Here is a 5,393-nt window from a genome sequence, read left to right as displayed (position 1 = left end):
ATTTGATTAAGTTGTTATCTGCCACTGTAAAGTTGCTATTTTTCTCTTTATAATTACTATGTTGTAGGGAGGTATTTTGAAACTATGTAAATGTTTGCTTGCCCATCAAACATTCCATTTGTTCATTGATTGATTTATATCTGTATGAGTTTATGGTTTCCCATTTTAGTCAATGAGTTATAATCTGTTACTATCATTATTTAAATTTTTTTTCTGTTTTCTTTGGCTCCCCAGCAGGAAACGATGACTATCATTATTAATTTTAGTGCTCAGATTGTCCCTGATGTGACTCGTGGCAGCTCCTTCAAGTTGGCTTCTTTGACCTTTTGACATGTCCTTATTGTTTTTTATTTTAATTAATTAATTACTTAATTTATTTATTTTTTGAGACAGAATCTCACTCTGTCACCCAGGCTGGAATGCAGTGGCGTGATCTCGGCTCACTGCAACTTCTATCTCCCAGGTTCAAGTGATTCTTCTGCCTTGGCCTCCCAAGTAGCTGGGACTACAGGTGTGCGCCACCACACCCAGCTAATTTTTAATATTTTTAGTAGAGACGGCGTTTCACCATAATGGCCAGGCTGGTCTCAAACTCCTGACCTCATGATCTGCCTGCCTCGCCCTCCCAAAGTGCTGGGATTACAGGCCAGAGCCACCGCGCCTGGCCCATCCCCATTATTTTTTTAGTACTTCCTGGCTTTTTTTTTTTTTTTGAGAAGGAGTCTCCCTCTGTTGCCCAGGCCAATGCACAATCTTGGCTCACTGCAACCTCTGCCACTCAGGTTCAAGCAATTCTTCTGCCTCAGCCTCCTGAACAGCTGGGATTACAGGTGCCTGCCACCACGCCCGGCTAATTTTTGTAGCTTTAGTAGAGACGGGGTTTCACCTTGTTGACCATGCTGGTCTCGAACTCCTGACCTCGCGATCCGCCCACCTCAGCCTCCCAAAGTGTTGGGATTACAAGCATGAGCCACCGCGCCCGGCCTACTTCCTGGCTTTATGGCACAAGATGTGCCAGTCTTTTCTTATACCTTCCCTGCTCCTGCCTTGCGATTAGCCATTTTTCCAAGAAGCCCTGGTTTCTTTTAGTGCAATGTGGCATTTAGAAGCCAACATCTGGGTGTCAGGTGTGCTCCTATACATTAGGGCGGTCACTGCACCTAGGCTGCCTTTATGAACAGAACTAGGGAATATAGGAAACATATCCAACACCTACTGAATCAGTCTGCAGTGTTAACAAGATCCCTAGGGGATTCACATGCACTTTAAAGCTTTGGAAGCACTGCTCACCTACAGAGTAGACTCTACTGTCCAATCTAGCTATTTGAGTGTCAGCCATCATGTTGCGTGTTAGCCATCACGTTTCATTTCCGCCATCAGGAAGGAGGAGGGGAACTAAAGGATTCACCTCCCGTTGAGTTAGGTCCCATTAATCCCAGAAGTCTCTCAGAACACTTCTGCTAATGTCTCATTGTTTAGAGCTTAGTCACATGCCTGCATGCAAAGGAGACAGGGAAATCCAGTGTTTTAGTTGGGGGCCATTGCCCAGCTAAATAAAATTACTGCTCTTTTTTTTTTTTTTTTTTTTGAGATAGAGTTTTGCTCTTGTCTCCCCAGGCTGGAGCGCAGTGGCGTGATCTTGGCTCACTGCAAGTTCCACCTCCTGGGTTCAAGCAATTCTCCTGCCTAAGCCTCCCAAGTAGCTGGGATTACCAGGCATTCACCACCACACCCTGATAATTTTGTATTTTTAGTAAAGATGGGATTTCACCATGTTGGTCAGGCTGATCTCGAACTCCTGATCTCAGGTGATCCACTCATCTTGGCTTCCCAAAGTTCTGGGATTATAGGTGTGAGCCACCGCTCCTGGCCTTAATGTTCTGTTTCTAAGGAAAAAAAAGAGATGCTACCTATTGGGTGGGTTATAAGAGTCTCTGCCCCTCTGGTCTTACTTGGTAGCAGCCTGTGTGTCCTTTCAGCATACTGGGAAATTGTTGGCAGCAGCAGCCAACACTGGGCACAATAACAAATCACCCTTATGTGGACAGCAGGGAAGTCACTATGGTTAGCTCATAGTTGAAGGACAAATGTAAAACCCCTACCTCAACCCCCTCTTTTTCTTTCTCTCTCTCTCTCATTCTCTTTTTATTTTTTTCTTTTTCTTTTATTTTCTTTCTTTCTCTTTCTTTCTTTCTTTGTTTTTTTATATGGAATGCTTTGGAATTTGTGTCATCCTTGCACAGGAGCCATGCTAATCTCTGTATCATTCCAATTTTGTACATATGCTGCCAACGTGAGCACTCTTTCTTTCTTTTTCCTTTTTTTTTTCTTGAGACAGAGTCTTGTTGTGTCACCCAGGCTGGAGTGCAGTGCACTCTCTGAGCATCACGATCTCTGCTCACTGCAACCTCCACCTCCCGGGTTCAAGCAATTCTTGTGCCTCAAGAAGCTGGGACTCATGCATCCCAAGAAGCTGGGACTACAGGCATGTGCCACCAAGCTCAGCTAATTATTTGTATTTTTAGTAAAGATGGGGTTTCACCATATTGGCCAGGCTGGTCTCAATCTCCTGACCTCATGTGATCTGCCCGCCTCAGCCTCCCAAACTGCTAGGATTACAGGCGTGAGCCACCACACCTGTCCTCTTTCTCTCTTTCTCTCTTTCCTTCTTTCCATGAGTGCAGTGGTGCAATCGTGGCTTACTGCACACTTGAACTCCCAGGCTCCAGAGATCCTCCCACCTCAGCCTCCCAAGTAGCTGAGACTACAGGTACACGCCACCATGCCTGGCTACTTTTTTTATTTTTTAAAGATGGCATCTTGCTGTGTTGCCCAGTCTGGTCTTGAACTTCTGGCCTCAAGTGATCCTTTCACCTCAGCCTCCCAAAAATGCTGAGATTACAGATGTCAGCCCTTGCGCCCAGCCCCAAACACTCACTTTCATATAGACCCTGTTACCATCATGCCCGCCAATCCTATTTTCTGCTTGGCCCCAAACTGGAGCCAGGGCCAGAATTCAAGGAGCAATAAGGTAGAAAAGAATGTTTGGAAGGCACTGTTTCGCACAGTAGCTCAGCCGGCAGACTCTGGAAACAGACTGCTCAGGTTCAAATCCCAGTGCCACCACTTATCAGCTGTGGGGTTTTCAGTAAGTTATAGCTCTTTGCTAGGGCTCAGTGTACTTGTGTTAAAATGGGGATGAGGCTGGGTGCAGTGGCTCATGCCTGTAATTCCGGTGCTTTGGGAGACCGAGAGGGGGTTGATGGCTTGAGCTCAGGAGTTTGAGGCCAGCCTGGGCAACATAAGGAGATCCTGTCTCTACTTAAACAAACAAACAAAAAAGCCAGGCACAGTGGCTCATGCCGGTAATCCCAGCACTTTGGGAGGCTGAAGCGGGTGGATCACGAGGTCAAGAGATCGAGACCATCCTGGCCAAAATGGTGAAATCCCGTCTCTACTAAAAATACAAAAATTAGCTGGGCGTGGTGGTGCGCGCCTGTAGTCCCAGCTACTCGGGAGGCAGGAGAATCGCTTGAACCCGGGAGACGGAGGTTGTAGTGAACCGAGATTGCGCCCCTGCATTCCAGCCTGGTGACAGAGTGAGACTCCGTCTTAAAAAAAATGAGAGAGATATAGGGCTACCTCACAGGTTGTTGTGAAGATTTGATGAAAATAACTATTATGCAAAGCTCGTGGAGCACCTGGCCCACAGTGAGCTCCCGTACACCTTAGTTCTTATTACTAAGCAGAGATACCATAGCAAAGTAGCACTGCCCCGGAGGTGGCTGCCAACACTGATGGTGGGCTCAGGCCCAGAGACCTGTTCCACAGGAAGTACAGAAACCACCAACTTGGAGGTGCCATCGAGTTACTTAGTACTAAAGTATTAAGTAAAATCCCCAGTATTTCCACCATTTTGGAGGAGATTGAAGCCAGCTCTATTTGCCATTCTTCACCTCTGTGACAGATACCCAGGACTTTCCTGTTTTGGTATTGTGTAGACAGTATATTGTCTTTCCCTGAGTTTGCTTTTGTTTTTCTTGACTGCTCAAACTATTTCCAACAGATTTTTTTTTAAACAGTATTTTGGAAAAAAAGCAAATAAGCAAGGAAACAAATTGACCTGCTAGATAGAGCATTTGACTTTGCATACATCCTCTCCATGACGAAACCTGCAGCCACCCCTGCCCCTTTACAAGAACTTAGCAAACCCTCACAAGTCTGCATCCGTCACTCGATACGTGAAAAGTGGCCTATCATTTTCTTAGACAAACATCCTGGGCAGTTTGGCTTCTTTTACTTTGTCATTAATACAACCGGTTTGGCTGAATACCTTAGGGGACCTTGAAAGACCAGTTCTTATTCTTTTAACTTCCTCCCTGGCTTATCATTTTGGTTTATAATTTGAACATATTTGCCAATGGCCTCTAGGTACCACTGAAAGAAATACCTAGGATGAACAAAGACCATTTTTTCTGCTTAAGATCCATGTCTCCACATCACAATAGGGAAAGATTTAAAGAATGCCAAAGAGTGCATGAGTGCATTGTGGGGCTTTATGCAAAACTAGGACTAAATGTTCCTGTGCTGTATGACTGTAGCTCATTTTGCCACTTCCAAGGCTGGCTGAGACTGTTGGAACTAATCCCTCTGTCCTTTTAACCTCCGACTCAAGCTGGGGCCAAGATGCCACCTGTTTGGCCACCTCAGGGGCCAGGGAAGTGGCTGAGAAGAGTAACAGTGCCCCTACTGGCGAATGCTTATGACAGTGAATTTGACAGCAGGAAACCTCCCCCAGGGGGCTCCTGAAGCAGCTGGAACGTGACCCTTGGTGTCTTGCCCTGTGGCATATGCAAATTGATGTTTAATGGCAAATATAAATGTAGCACTTACTGCTAAGTATCTCAGGGTGGCCAGAGACCAGAGACTGGCCACTCTATGTTTTCTCTGCAGTGGCTGTGGTTTTCCCATCCGTCTTTTCCTGGTAACAGTACCACTTCTCCTCAGAAAATCTCTCCCAAACTCTACATGAATCCAGTAATTTTAATGAGCCACAGTACTTGATCCTGTCCATAGGGGTAAGAATGGGACCCAGCCAGGCCAAACTTAGTCCTGCATCCCTTTGGACATTGTTGAGTAAGCTAGAAAGCTGGAGGTCATCCTTGACAACATCCTGTCCCTTACCTGCCATATCCAAGCTCCCAGATCTGCCAATTTTGCCTCCTGGATCTCTTTCCTGTCCATCTCCTCAATCACCCAAGTCCCAGCTGTTGTTATCTAACTTCTTAGTTAGTGTCCTCCTAACTGATACTCTCACATTCGCTCCGGGCCACCTCCACGTGGCCTACTGCAGCTGGAGTCTTTTTTTTTTTTTCAGATGGGGTTTTGCTCTT

At 45.9% G+C, this 5,393-nt stretch overlaps 1 pseudogene; it reads right to left on the bottom strand.

Moving 5' to 3' along the window:
• Nucleotides 1–2,201: 2,201 nt before the first annotated feature.
• On the bottom strand, nt 2,202–2,301 carry LOC112134765 (U6 spliceosomal RNA; annotated as a pseudogene).
• Nucleotides 2,302–5,393: the final 3,092 nt, after the last annotated feature.

This window comes from Pongo abelii, chromosome 7 (genome assembly GCF_028885655.2).
Source record: "Pongo abelii isolate AG06213 chromosome 7, NHGRI_mPonAbe1-v2.0_pri, whole genome shotgun sequence".
NCBI lineage: Eukaryota > Metazoa > Chordata > Mammalia > Primates > Hominidae > Pongo > Pongo abelii.
This window is presented reverse-complemented; position numbering and strand designations above follow the sequence as displayed.